We start from the raw sequence: 16,400 nt of genomic DNA, 5'->3' as shown, positions 1-16,400 counted from the left end.
AGAGGCTTACACTAAACTAAAAACAGAACTGATATCAGCCCCTGGACTAGGACTACCAGATTCTAATAAGGACTTCCATATCCATTGTAGCAATGAGGGAGGGTTCTATTCCGCAGTGGTAACACAGGACCTTGGGGACAGAAAGAGACCCATAGTGTATTATTCCACCGCAGAAGGGCCGGTCGTCACCGGACTGCCAAGGTGCATAACCACCTTGGATTGCACCGCCTGGGCTGTAAAGGTTAGCGAGCCAGTAATCATGGCAGGGAATATAACCCTTCACACCAAACACACCTTGGTGGAAATGTTGAACATGGGAAAACTAAGGTCAGTCTCAAACATGAGAAGGGCTAAGTGGGAAGCTGTCCTCCTACCTCCAAGCAAGTCCGTGATAATAATAAGGGATACAGGGAATGACCCAGCAGAAGGGATTTTAGACACAGGAGAGCCACACAATTGTAGGGATATAGATATGACGTAGAAGAGGGTAGGATAAAAACCTTTAATAATAGCTGAGGAGACCCTCTTTGTGGAAGGATCATCCTGGACAGGGTGGGCAGTAGTAAATGACAAATTAGAGACAGTAAGGTCAGGAAGGATTGACGGAGGTCTATCCGTGCAAGTGGCAGAACTAGTGGCACTCACACAGGCACTAGAGTTATCTGAAGGTAAAACGGTGAACATCTATACAGACAGTCGCTACGCATTTGGAGTCATGCATGACTACATGACAGCATGGGGAAGACGAGGGTTCATAACCACGGGAGGAATCCCTATCAAACACCAACAAAGAATTGAGGCAGTGTTGAGAGCTAGCGAGAAACCTAGAGAAGCCGCAGTAATCAAAATTAAAGCACACCAGAAAGAACCAGGAAGAGATAACACGGACTGGTTAAATTTCAAAGGGAACCAAGCCGCAGACAGGGCGGCACAGTTAGCCTTAGGACAGGAGACAATTGGTGAGCTGCCAATAGCAACAACAGAACAGACAGGAGATGAAATAGATATTCGGGACTTACATGAAGAAACCCCGAAAGAGGAAAAGGAGAAATGGGAAGCACAGGGAGCAGTCAAAGGGACTGATAACATTTGGAGACGGGAAGATAAGGTAATAGCACCAGAGTGCATACAAAACACCCTATTGGAACTACACCATGGACTCTCGCAAGCGGGGAGAGAGGCCATGATAACTAATATAGGAAAGGAATGGTGGTGGAAAGGAATGGGAAGAGACATAGCCCGACACTGTCACCGATGCGTGACGTGCGCGCAACACAACCCTGGTAGACCCATAAAAATTAAAATGGGACACCAGCTGAGACCAAAGGGACACTGGAAACATCTGCAAATAGATTTCACAGGGCCATTACCACAATCCCATGGCAAAACCTATTGTCTGGTTATTATAGACCAGTTCACAAATTGTACTGCTACCACGGTGGCTAGGGTATTGGCAGAAGAGGTAATCCCTAGATGGGGAGTACCCCTACAAATCGATTCGGACCAAGGGATAATGGGGATAAAACAAAAATTTCACATCCCTTACCATCCACAGAGTTCTGGAATGGTGGAACGTATGAATAGAACACTTAAGAATGCACTAGCTAAAGCTATACAAACATCGGGAAAAATGTGGACAGAGGTATTGCCCACTATACTAATGAGACTAAGAGGTACCACAAACCGGACAATCGGATTAACCCCTTATGAACTAATGACAGGACGGGCGATTCAATTACCAGAAAGCATCATAACAGGTGGGACCGATGTAGGTCTACTAAAAGATAAAATCAGGAGATATGTTTTGGAACTAAGCACCCAACTAAAAGGGATGCGCAAATGCGTAAAAGACAATCAGGAACAAAGAGACGCAGAGAGAGAGCTTGAAATGCTCCCTGACGTCCCAACAGTGGGAAGTCACGTCCGAGTAAAAGCATTACCTGACAAACCAGGGTTTGCACCAAAATGGAATGTGCCATATGAAGTTATAATTAGTGGAGACACCTGTGCCTGTATAGACATAAGAGGGAAAGGTATATGGAAACATTGGACACAGCTGAAATTACACAAAGAAATGCATGAATGAATGAATGAACGAGTGAATTAACAGGACTGCTTTCCTCAACACAGGCAAAGACTGCAAGCAAGAACAACCGGCGCATTCAGGTTGATAGATAGTATAACTTTTGGAGATTATATAAATTATAGTATTAGAATTGATATTTGCTCGTTGCGAATATGTATGTAATCGCGTATGTAACTGTACTACTTTGCGTTGTCGCGACTGTAAATTTAACTGGATTGGAGGATAACTTGTTTTACAAAGCTCACATACATTTACATGGGAATTGAACTGTATGTTACCCGTTAGCACAATCGGTAGAAGCCCTATTTGTAGCCACCCCTGGTGGACCCCTCATGACTTATATACTGTAGATACATTAGATGCACCCTGTAAGGGACAAATTGGCAAATATAAAAGAGGCATACAGAGGAGATGTGTGGAACTTGTAAATCCCACAGATCCTGTGAGCAGGGGGCTCCAACAGGTGGGAGGAAAAGCTTGTTCAGATAAAGCAAGCTATCCGCTTTGTTTTATGGGGTAGGGATGGGGATGTGCCTATGCCTTGGGCCCCAAGATTGATTCCTGCGTGCAGACGCAGTGTGTCCGTCAATATTGTTGGGTTAATAAGCGACAGTTTACTTGCACTTGTGATGAACAGAAATGTCTGAATATAACCGCGGGAAGACAGTTCATTTGTGGACAATTCAATGGAACTCACGTAAGCTCAGCCAAATGGACATCCCATTTGATACTTACCAGGTGGTGGGATTAAACGGGGAGTCAAGTAAACCGAACAATTGGCAATATAAACAAACTCATAATCGGGACACTAAATGTTACCGGGCTAAGAAGGGATATGTGTTCCTCTTCAATGGTACTTACACGACAGAAACACCAAACCTCCTAAACATTTTGCAGTAGGAACAATAGGACCACTGACTGTTCCATGCCCTCAGAAGGGGCATATTCGGAGGAGAATCGTAACCCGGGCTATCAGCAAAGAATTCTGCGCTAATTGGGAAGCCCCAGGCACAATGGGATCATCCCTGGGATACGGGTTCCTTGGAGCCCTATCTCTGGGAGGGGCAGCAGGAGTGATTAGTGCAAAGAGTAGGAATCATATTGTTTGTGGACTAACAGTCCTGGGAAACAGCACTTCAAAAGCACTGGAGGCTGTTAACCAAGAAATGGCTGAACTGAGACTATATGCACAGCAGACACGATACGCTGTGGACTACCAGTTAGCACAACAAGGGGGGGTATGTACAATTATAGGCAATAAATGCATAACCCATGTCACAGATGAGTCCGATAACATTACACAAGTCAACAATAGCATCAGAGAACAACTTGATAACTTCAGACAGGGACCCAAGAAAGGAAGTAACTGGCTGGAATGGCTAGTAGGGGGGTCCTGGGGGTTGTACTTATTACATGGATTGGTCATACTCATTTCAATTGTAATTGTCTGATTGTTGGATGCCTTAATGTTTGTTGCAAAGTAATGGTGACACGAATTGTGCCAGGAGCCAGTGTATCCATCGAGGAAGAACCCATGATGAAGATACATACATACATAGAAATACATAGAAACCCGACAGTGCAGAAGGAGGCCATTCGGCCCATCGAGTCTGCACCGACCACAATCCCACCCAGGCCCTACCCCCACATATTTACCCATTAACTACGCATCTCAGGGACAATTTTTAACCTGGCCAATCAACCTAACCCGCACATCTTTGGACTGTGGGAGGAAACCGGAGCACCCGGAGGAAATCCACGCAGACACGAGGAGAATGTGCAAACTCCACACAGACAGTGACCCGAGCCGGGAATCGAACCCGGGACCCTGGAGCTGTGAAGCAGCAGTGCTAACCATTGTGCTACCGTGCCGCCCCTGAAGACACCAGAAGAAACAAAGAAGGAAAGAAGAAAATCAACCTCTATATGTGAATATGTAACTGTTGGTCTCGGGATTATTAAAATAATAATAATCCGGACCAAAAGAGGGGACTGTAGTGGGAAGAAAATCACAAAGATGGGTACCTGACCCACAAATTGGTTGCCTGGTACATAAAATGGTTACCTGGAAAGAGACATTAAGCAAGCACTGACTTTTAGCACAGACAGCTACTTAAAATTAAAACATGCAGCACGGACAGTTATTTAACGTTAAACATGCAGGGAACAAATACTGCAGGAAGCCAGTAAGAGTTTGAGGCACTTTAAAGATAAGGACAGACCCAGGACAATAAGGTCTGATAAAGAGATTAGCCATAGATGAGGACAGAAATACATAAATGCAGCAAAACCAATCACTGTATGTATAGACCGAAACTAGTCAATGATAGTCATTGATAGAGGAAATGTATCCATTCTATGAAACAATGCGATGTTAAATGCCCATGTCTGTATCTGTCTGACTGTAACGATGTGTTAACCTATCGATCATCATGATCTGCCTACTCAACTATAACGATGTGTTCATTGGCTAATGTCCAGACTATCTATTGTATGAAAAGTATAAAAGTGCTCAACTCCTATTGTATTATTGAGAAGGTAGCTGCCAAGTATTGCGGAGTACCAGTGCTTTCTCCCTCGAAGCTTCGTGTCCAAAATAAAGCTGTATTGTTGAACCTCCAGTCTGACTCCGGTGGTAATTTTCCCACAACAATTACCACATAAGTTACAATTCATGGTACACGGTTTCTGGATTAAAATAAATCATCACATCTTTGTCCACTTGAGTGAGAACATTAAACTTCTCACCAAAGCTGTTGACCTGAAATAATGGCTGGGATTTTCCAGTTCTGCTTTCCACCAAAGTCATTGGACTATTGGTTGCCTGATCAGATTTTGCATTCCTCCTGCGATGGATCCCACACAGCCAATAACTCTGTCTTTCCACAGATGCTGCCAGACCTGCTGAGCATTTCCAGCAGTATTTGTATTTTAGATTTCTAGAATTCTCAGTACTTTGATTTTGTAAAACATCTCTCCAGATTAGGGGCTAGAAATTGGCTAGCCCTATTTTTGACTGTGAGTGACATGATGTATATGACCTGCCCTTGTTAGCTGTAAATGAGGTGGGCAGCATTAAAATGATGCGCCCTCCTCATCTCCATGATTGTGACATGGCCATGTGTGGATCACATTCTGCACTCTAACCAGCAGCTCTGCAGGTGGGCTCTGCACACTGCAAGGAGCTGACGAGGGTTGAGATTCGTCCACATGCTTCTGGCGATCTTACCTTTTTAAAGGCACAGCCCGTCTAAAGGGAAGCTGCATTAATGGACTGAAGGATGTTGGATGACCACTTTAAAACACTCTAGCACACAAAAAGGTATTGCACTGTGCCTGAGAAAGTGCTCCTTACTTCAATGAAGCTACCACAGAGGCACTCCCTGGTCAAACAAGTGACAGCCAGGAGAGATGCCACGTTTACAGATATAATGGGTACAGCACAGAAGAAGGCCATTTGGATCAACGAGTCCATATCAACTCTCAACCAAAGCAACTCAGTGCGTCGCACTTCCCTGCCCTATCCTGTAGTCATGCAATTTGTTTTTGTTTATCTATTGCCTTTTGAAGGCCCAATTCTACCAACCTCCACCATGATCTCAAGCAGTGCAATTCTTAAGTGAGTGCTGAGCTAGAGAGATCAGGAGGGGACATGTATATAAATCATTGGAGTTAGGAGAGGTTCAGTAAGTGTTTAAAAATACATACTGGTTTTTGGGCTTCATAAATAGAGGTATAAAGTACAAGCAAGGAAGTTATGAGGAGTCTGTTTAAAACATTGATTTGGCCTGAACCACAATCCTGGGCATCATATAACCATTCACTGCATTAAAAAGTATTTATGTTTCAGGTTTTTTTTGCCAATCAGCTTAAATTGATGCTTAATTGGCTCTTGATCCTTCTTCCATTGGGAACAGTTTATCTCTCTGTGTACTCTGTCCATAGGCCCAACATGATTTTAAACATGTCTTGGGATGCACAGTGGCACAGTGGTTAGCACTGCTGCCTCACAGCACCAGGGACCTGAGTTCAATTCTGGCCTCGGGACACTGTGTGGAGTTTGCTTGTTCTCCCCATGTTTACATGAGTTTCCTCTGAATGCTCCAATTTCCTCCCACAGGCCAAAGATGTGCAGGTTAAGTTGACTAGTCATGCTAAAGTGCCCTTTAGCGTTAGAGGGATTGGCAGGCTAAATACATGGGGAGGCTACGGGTATGGGTGGGACTGTTGTCAGTGCAGGCTTGATGGGCTGAATGGCCTCCTTCTGCACTGCAGGGATTTTATGATTCTCAACCCTCTCTCCTAAAAAAACAATTCCAGCTTCTTCAATGAATCCACATAACTGAATTAAATTAATCAGCCCTGGATCCATTCTCATAGATCTTTCCTGCATCTTCTCTAAAGCCTAGTCACATACTACTTAAAATGTGAAAAGTCCAGGATTGTGGTTCAGGCCAAATCAATGTTTTAAACAGACTCCTCATAACTTCCTTGCTTGTACTTTATACCTCTATTTATGAAGCCCAAAAACCAGTATGTATTTTTAAACACTTCCTGAACCTCTCCTACATCCAATGATTTATATACATGTCCCCTCCTGATCTCTTTAGCTCAGCACTCACTTAAGAATTGTATCCTTTATGTTTTACTACCTCATCCATTCTTCCTACTAAATGCACCACTTCACAATTCTCTGCATTAAATTTCATCTGGAATGCGTCCACTCATTCCACCAGCCTGTCAATATTCTCTTGAAGTCTATCATTATCCTTGTTCTTGGTTCACAATACTTGCAAATCTGCAAATGTTGAAGTTATATTCTGTACACCAAGGTCCTGGCCATTAATACACATCGAGAAAAGCAGTGTGGTTCTAATATTGACCCTAAGGAATCATCACCATATACTTTCCTCCAGACTGAAAAAAACCATTTGCCACTGGATCATATAATCATCAAATCCCTAAATTCGGCCCATCGAGTCTGCACCGACTCTCGGATGAAGCATCTTCGCCGGCCCTGTTCCCCTCATCCCACACATTTCTCATGGCTAATCCATCTAACCTACGCATCTTGGAACACTAAGAGGAACAGTACCATGGCCAATCTATCTAACCTGCACATCTGTGGAGTGTAGGAGGAAACTGGAGCACCCAGAGGAAACCCACGCAGACACAGGGAGAACATGCATACTCCACACAAACAGTCACCCAAGGCTGGAATCAAACCCAGGTCCCTGGAGCTGTGAGGTAGCCATGCTGATGACTGTGCCACCGTGCTGCCTCTGTTACTCTGTTTTCTGTCACTCAGCCGACCTCATATCCATGTTGCCACTGTCCTGTTAATTCCACTAGCTTCAACTTTGCTGCCATTTCTGTTATGTGGTACTTCATCAAACACCTTTACACCTTTTGAAAGTCCATATACTTCACAGCAACTGCATTAATCCTTAACAACTATCCACGTTATGTTACCTCAACAAAAAACTCAATTACGTTAGTTAAATACAATTTGTCTTTAAAATAATCCATGCGGGCTTGCCCCAATTAATCTGCACTCGCTCAAGTTACTGCTTATTTTGTCTCCGTTTCTGGTTTCGAAAGCTTTCCCATCACCTGACTTTCCCATCACTTTAACTTACTGGCCTATGGTTTCTAGGTTTATCCTTACACCATTTTTGAATAAGGATGTAACATTTGCAATTCTCCAGCTTTCTGGCGCCACCATCATTCAAAGAGGAAAATTATGGAAAATCATCTTCAATAGTTTCCCCTCATTGTCAAAGTTAGCCATTTCTTGTATGCAGAGTCATCAGTTGTACTTTACAGTGTGACTGTGGAACCTGATTGCAGACCTGTATATTGCCACAATGCGGGCAAGAATGAATTGTCTATTTTTGTTCGTTCTGCCCATTCTTTCTAGCTTGTTTTTTGACTTTGCTGCTTTTTTTTTTGCTGTTTGAAGAAAACAATGTGACTACTTGAGATTGCTGTCCAGGTAATTTGTTCCAGCGCATTTTTCTCCCTGTCTTTGGTGGGCTTGCCACATTTTCTGAGGTTTGCCTTGAACCTTAATCTCAGCCTACCTCACAGGTAGTAACCGAGATTGAGTTGTGAAGACATGACCACTTTAGGGAATTTGTATGTACCATATGTCCACTTCACCTGAGCTGGGCTCTGATGATGAGTCCTTCAATTCTAGACTTCTGCTGTTTGAAATAACTCAAGATTGTGCATTTTGTCCTCTCATTGGATGCCTGTGATATTTGGAGGACTGTGGCGTCTTGTTAAGACATGCAAACTGTTCATTTAGTGCTTCAGCCATGCCCTCTGCCTCCGTGTTTAAATCCCCTTTTTTGGTCCCTTATCAGTCCCACTCATCTTACTGCATTTTTACCATTTATGTGCCTTGTAATATTAGTAGCACTTTCTTACCGATAACAAGACAGGAAATGTAGAAATAGGGCACATTATAAATTGATGTCAAGATAATGGAATAGTGGAACCATGGGAAAAATGTGTTAAGTTACAAAAATACTTGCAACAGCTAAAAACTGAGACCTTGAAGGCTGCTTGTGTAAGCTAAAAGTAGGAATGTTGAAGCCTGTGAAAACAGTCCCAGCAGATATACCAGCTTGGGGATAGAGGGGGAAGTAAAACTATGGTGAATGCAGGAAAACATTACCCAAGGTGAATTTGTCTGCATGAATTCTGCCTGTTTGTTTAAGAAAAGTATCCTCAGGCATGTTGACCATGGAATGATCATGACTAGGCAGGGAGAGGGGTTAATTGGATAAGAGCCAGGATAAAATTAACGTGACATCATGTGCTGGAGGAAAATCAGACATAATGCACAAGAAGAGGGAGACATACTCGAGACTGAAAGCCAAACGTTGAGAGGTAGGTTGTACACTTTTCTGTCCAGAACTAATATTGAAAATATATAGACCAAATTAAACTGGAAATCACTATCTGAGTTTATTGTTGTAGTTTATAGGGAACTTAATAAACTTGTTTTGACTTGCAATAAAGTAGTCTTACAATGGAATTTTATTGCCGCTCTATTCCCATTTCAGACACGGAGCTCAGAGCCTCTCAACCTTACAGTCTTTAGAAGGTTTTTGGATTGCTTTTATATTAGTTGCCAGTCTCTTCTCATACTCTCTCCTTGCCTCTTTGATTTCCTTTCTCACTTGCTTACTTTCTATATTCAGCCTAGCTCTGGTTTGTATTATCAATCTAACATCTGCCATACACACAGTTTTCCCATTTAATCTTGCTCGCCATTTCTTTCATCATTAGGAAAATTTCGTTTTGCTTGTTCTCCCTTTCTCCTTCATGGAAGTGCCCTGACTGTACCTGAACTATCTCATCTTTAATGGCAGCCCGATGTTCCTTTACAATTTTGCCTTTCAGTCTTTGATTTCGATTTCTGTGGGACAGATCCATCTTGCCCATTGAAATTGGCCCTCATCCAATTTAGAACATAGAACATAGAAAAACTACAGCACAAACAGGCCCTTCGGCCCACAAGTTGCGCCGGTCATGTCCCTACCTACCGAGGCCTATATATAGGCTTACCTATAACCCTCAATCCTATTAAGTCCCATGTACTCATCCAGAAGTCTCTTAAAAGACCCTATCGAGTTTGCCTCCACCACCATTGACGGCAGCCAATTCCACTCACCCACCACCCTCTGAGTGAAAAACTTACCCCTGACATCTCCTCTGTACCTAATCCCCAGTACCTTAAACCTGTGTCCTCTCGTAGCAGCCATTTCAGCCCTGGGAAAAAGCCTCTGAGAATCCACCCGATCTATACCTCTCAACATCTTGTACACCTCTATCAGGTCACCTTTCATCCTTTGTCTCTCCAAGGAGAAAAGACCGAGCTCCCTCAACCTATCCTCATAAGGCATGCCACCCAATCCAGGCAACATCCTTGTAAATCTTCTCTGCACCCTTTCAATAATTTCTACATCCTTCCTGTAATGAGGCGACCAGAACTGAGCACAGTACTCCAAGTGGGGTCTGACGAGGGTCTTATAAAGCTGCATCATTATCTCCCGACTCCTAAACTCAATCCCTCGATTGATAAAGGCCAGCACACCATACGCCTTCTTAACCACCTCCTCTACCTGCGAGGCCGATTTAAGAGTCCTATGGACCCGGACCCCAAGGTCCTTCTGATCCTCTACACTGCCAGGAGTCTTACCCTTGATATTATACTCCTTCATCCCATTTGACCTGCCAAAATGTACCACTACACTTTTATCCGGGTTGAAGTCCATCTGCCACTTCTCTGCCCAGTCTTGCATCCTATCTATGTCACACTGCAGCTCCTGACATCCCTCCAAACTATCCACAACACCACCAACCTTCGTGTCGTCGGCAAACTTATCAACCCATCCCTCCACTTCCTCATCCAGGTCATTTATGAAAATGACAAACATCAAGGATCCCAGAACAGATCCCTGGGGCACTCCACTGTGACCAACCTCCATTCAGAAAAAGACCCATCGACAACCACTCTCTGCCTTCTGCAGGCAAGCCAGTTCTGGATCCACAAGGCAACAGCCCCTTGGATCCCATGCCCTCTCACTTTCTCAAGAAGTCTTGCATGGGGAACCTTATCGAACGCCTTGCTGAAGTCCATGTAAACCACATCTACCGCTTTTCCTTCGTCAACGTGTTTAGTCACATTTTCAAAGAACTCCACCAGGCTTGTAAGGCACGATTTGCCTTTGACAAAGCCGTGCTGACTACATTTGAGCATACTAAACTTTTCTAAATGTTCATAAATCCTGTCCCTCAGGATCTTCTCCATCAATTTACCAACCACTGAGGTTAGACTCACCGGTCGGTAATTACTTGGGCTATCCCTATTCCCTTTCTTGAATATAGGAACCACATCCGCAATCCTCCAATCCTCCGGAACCTCTCCCATCTCCATCGATGACGCAAAGATCATCGCCAGAGGCTCTGCAATCTCTTCCCTCGCCTCCTACAGTAACCTGGGATACATCCCATCCGGTCCCGGCGACTTATCTATCTTGATGCTATTCAAAATTTCCAACACATCCTCTTTCTTAATGTCGACAAACTCAATCTTCTCTGTCCACCGCAATCCTGTAGTACAACCACCCAGGTCTTTTTCGACCGTGAATACCAAGGTAAAGTATTCATTAAGCACCTCTGCTATTTCTTCCGGTTCTGTACAGGCTTTCTCACCTTCACATTTTATAGGTCCTATTCCTTCACATCTCATCCTTTTACTCTTCACATATTTATAGAATGCCTTAGGGTTCTCCTTAATCTTACCTGCCAAGGCCTTCTCGTGACCCCTTCTGGCTCTCCTAATTTCCTTCTTAAGTCCCTTCCTACAATTTAGCATTTTTACTTTTGTTTGCTCATTATCCTTTTCTATGGCTAACCTATACCTTGTGCGACTATGATCTCCATTCCCTAACAATCTACAAATTGACTTACCTTGTTTCCCACAATCAGATCCAGAAAGACCTCCTACTTCATTTTGCCAGAGACATACTGATAAAGAAAATTCTCCTGAACTCACTTCACTATAACCCTGAATGAATGCATTCACACATTATATCTCTCACCCACCACACACCTCTCACACTGCTCACAGCAAGGCTCCCATCACTCATATAGCTTCATACCATAACACTCAGAATGTATCAATAGCATACATCAATTTGATTCAAAAATATAGAGAGCATCAAATTACTCTTGGACTGTAGTCACAGGCACGTATATACCTCACCTACAGTTTCCAAAGGATCGGAGAGGTATGGCAGACAGGTTGCCCAAATGATACTGATGTTCTGTTCCCTCTCTTGCTCGAGAAGGTTGCATAAAATTGACAGGAAAGTCAGAGGATCAACATGCTAATAACATCTCAGCCCTGGAGGAGATGGACAAATGAATCGTTGGGACCAATGACAGAGCTCGTGGTACCCAGTATTGCCAAAGCCATCAATGATATAATGAAATGGAAGCTGTAGATGGAGTGACCTTAGAAATCTTGTTTGCCCCCTCCACCTCCCCCCCCGCCCCCCCCCCCCCCCGCCCCCCACCTTCCTTAACCACAACCCTTCCCTTGGAATTTCAGATAGCCTAAAACTGATTGCTGCTCAACCTCCAAAGATCCATGAGGAGGAGGAAGAACAAGACCTTGAGAGCAAAGAGGAGACATCACTATGTGACCTTACACAGACACAAATCAAAGATACAAGCACTGAATGAATGCTGAGCCTAGTGCAGTGTTGGGATTAGCGTGTGGTGAGTTACTGGGCATAAATGGGCTGCAGTCTGGGGAACAGGCTCGCTGATGTGAGAACTCTCTGGAGAGGGAGGTCAGAAATAAGCTCTGCTGCAGAAGACTCAGATGAAGACTTTGTTGGGTTAGACGACAGGGAAGTATCGATGACAATGCACAAAGAGATGCTTGGTGCATTGGCAGGTGTGCTAGGAAGCCTACAGTGACTGACCAGAAGTATGGAATAGTTCAGCTCTAACCTGGCACAGGATTTTGTGAAGAGCTTGGAGCCCATTTCTTTTCATTGCAGACATAGTGGACAGCTCCATGACAGCACTGCCAGACCAGTTTATGATGGAGTATCTGCTGGTCACTGTCTCAGCTTCCACCTAACACAGTCGGAGGCCCCTGATGTTTCACTGCTGCATTGAAAGCTTAGACAGAGGTCCAAGAGATCCAATGGCATGCATCCTCAAACTGCTGCCATTGTAGATGTGGTGAACAGGAACAATGTCGGTTTTCAGAACAGCCCAGCAATCTGTGCTCCTAGGATTACTGGAGTTGCTGAAGTGCTGTCCTGTGATGCTGGAAATGGCTCCATGAAGCACAAATCTGCCGTTCTCTATCAGGATGCCATCCTTAATGCTCCCACCACTGCCACTCCACAGGTGCTCATGCTGTTGCCTCTCAGACAAATAGCTATCACAGACTGACACAGGATAAATGTATCAAAGGTGCCCTCAGGATATCAGGCATTCACCAAGATGAACTTCTCAATATGGTTGTACCATTGGATTGGCAGCCATTGAAGTTTCCATTTTACTCCCCATTAATTGGAAGGCCTGTAGAGCCACATGCATGCAGATGATGATGTCCTGCACCATTGGGAAACTTGCTTTCCAGGCATGTGTCCTTTCATTATTCTGTTCCCTCCTGAGTGAGAAGAGAAGCTTGGTGTGAAGGAGGTGGCCTAACTCTGTGACAGGCACCCCATTCACCTTCACCTTGGTAAAGCACAGCCTTCTCTGTCACTTCTGATTCAGGAATGGATGCTTCTCAAACATTATCTAGGCAGAACCTTCAGTGGAAATCCCTCCTTCTCCTTCCTCATATAGCTGAGAATCTGAGTGGGGAAACACAGAAAGGGAAACAAAAGTCGAAATGAAAGACAGAAAAGTAGGAAGCAAAAGTGGAAGGCAGAGGAAACAAGGGCTTGCAGCAAAAAGGGCTGTCTGGTTAGGTGCCTGTGGCAGGCCATTCCTCACAGAGGTAACGTGGGTCTCCAGGTGGGCGAGACTGTTGTCTCCTTCAGTAAATGCCACCCAACGTCTCAACATCCAGCCTGTCACAATTCTATATGTTTCACTGAGATTACCAATCATTATTCTAAAGTCCAGAGAATTCAGGGTCACATTATTCAGTGACTCATCTTAGGACAACTCTCTTATCCTCCTCATCCCAGGAACCAATCTAGTGATTCCGTGATTGGGCTTCACTTGCTGAACAATCCTGAGTGTATTTATGTTCCTCGTTGCTGTAGAGATTACTATCCCCACCTGTCACTTGGGAGACTGGGTTCAATTCCCTGATGGGGAGCTGCCAAGTTCCATGGCAGCATGGTGGCAGTGTCTGTTTGGGGTGGCACAGTGGTTAGCACTGCTGCCTCACAGCTCCAGGGACCTAGGTTCGATTCCTGGCTTGGGTCACTGTTTGTGTGGAGTTTGCACATTCTCCATGTGTCTGCGTGGGTTTCCTCCGGGTGTTCCTCTTACAGTCCAAAGAAGTACCGGTTAGGTGGATTGGCCATGCTAAATTGGACCTTAGTGTCTGGGGGACTAGCTAGGGTAAATGCATGGGGTTATGGGGATTGGGTCTAGGTGGAATTGTGGTCGGTGCAGACTCGATGGGCTGAATGGCCTCCTTCTGCACTATAGGATTCCATGATTCTATGATTAATAGTGGTACGACAACTAACTTAAAATAATCAGGCAACCTCGTAACATGGCTCAGTTAATCTTGCTAGGACCCAATCTCTCTAAACAAAAGGAACATGTTCAAGTCTTGCACCTTTTTTGAATTACCCAGGAGCTTGATGAACCTATAGTTTCCTGCTTTTCTCAATGACAATGCCTTGGCCAATCAGAGACTTCTTTCCAACCAATCAACACTGCTTTCTCCTGTAGCTGTGATGGTTTGAAATGTGGCATTCCTACATTTGTCCTGATCAGTGCAAGGTGAAATGTTTCAGCAACATGTCTCTCTTTTCAGCAATATTCAACTTCTGCACTAACAAGCAAGCTTTAAAGGAATCAGTATAAGAATAAGAGGGGAGTTGAGGAGAATTTTTTCTTTCACCCAGAGGGTGGTAGGGGTCTTGAACTCATTGTCTGAAATGCTGGTGGAGACAGAAACTAAAGTGCAGATTATAGAGCAATCATAATTAACAAATATGTTATCAGATAATCAGCAATCTTAGCGCTGATATTGAGAGTATCAGTAACTACTGCAAATTTACTCCCAATAGACTATTGGGGTAGGATTTTCCCACCAGCTTCAAAGTCCCAACATCATGAACAACTGGGGATCCCACAGTTGCTGGGACTGAGATACTCTGTAATCATCTCCACACTCACTGTCCGATGAAGAACAACAGACTGATCTCAATGCTGCCAGCCCAGTCAGCTCAGGTGGTTCTGCAGTCCCACCAGGAGAAATGGGCATTGTTGAGATGGATTGAGATGGCAGGGGCACCTCAATGAGGATGTGCACTTGCAGAAGTACAGGTAAATAAAAAGTTCAAGAGGGCTGAAGCTGTTCAGCCCCTCAGAATGGAGGGGAACCTGTCCAGCTGTATTTTTAAAGTTTATTTATTAGTATCACAAGCAGCCTTACATCAACACTGCGATGAAGTTACTGTGAAAATCCCCTAGTCGCCACACTCCAGCACCTTTTCGGGTACACTGAGGGAGAATTTAGCATGGGCAATGCACCCTAACCAGCACATCTTTCAGACTGTGGGAGGAAGTGGGAGTACTCGGAGAAAACCCACGCAGACATGGAGAGAACGTGCAGACTCCACACAGACAGTGACCCCAAGCCAGGAATCAAACCCAGGTCCCTGGTGCTGTGAGGCAGCGGTGCTAACCACTGTGCCGTGTCACCTGGGCTGTAGGTGCCTTTCCTGCTCGTGACCGCATCATTGGGGAATGAGGACTCTGGCTCCAATCTGCAGCAGGAAGCTAGCCTCCATTCGGCTGGTGACTTCCACACATGGTGGGGGTTGCTCTGCCAATGGCAAAATATCAGTAAGGCTCTTTGATTGGAGCTTTAATAATATTAATTGGCTGCCCACCTCAATGTAGCAGACAACTGGTTCACTTCGATCCCCGGGAACTTCCCAGTGACTGAAATACATGAGTTTAAAGTTTATTTGTTAGTGTCACAAGTAGGTTTCCATTAACACTGCAATGAAGTTACTGTGAAATTCCCCTAGTCGCCACACTCTGGTGCCTGTTCGGGGTACATTGAGTGAGAAATTAGCATGGCCAATTCACCTAACCAGCGCGTCTGTGGGAGGAAACTGGAGCACGCAGAGGAAACCCACAAAGACACAGGGAGAATGTGCAGACTCCGCACAGTCAGTGATCCAAGCTGGGAATCGAACCTGGGTCCCTGGCGCTGTGAGGCAGCGGTGCTAACCACTGTGCCACCGTGCTGCCCCAACCTGAATCAGTCCTACCTTATTTTTCTGGCATTCTCCTGCCTCCAAGCATGCCATCACAGGGCTGAGAAAATGCAGCACTTGGAGCCGTGGTATTCATGTTCATACTGAAGTGTTGATACGGCAATATTCGAGAACTTTAGCATGGGGCTAAATTATTACTGCCATAGGACTAGTTGGATTATGGATGTCACAGAGCAGTTGCAGAGAAGTTGGAGGCAACTCAGAGAAGGTTAACTAGGATGATGCCCAGTATGGAGGGATTGTCTTGTGAAGAAATGTAAAATAGGTTGGAACTCTACTCATGAGAATTTAGA

This window comes from Mustelus asterias, chromosome 3, assembly GCF_964213995.1.
Source record: "Mustelus asterias chromosome 3, sMusAst1.hap1.1, whole genome shotgun sequence".
NCBI classification, from domain to species: domain Eukaryota; kingdom Metazoa; phylum Chordata; class Chondrichthyes; order Carcharhiniformes; family Triakidae; genus Mustelus; species Mustelus asterias.
Note: the sequence above shows the minus strand (reverse complement) of the source record.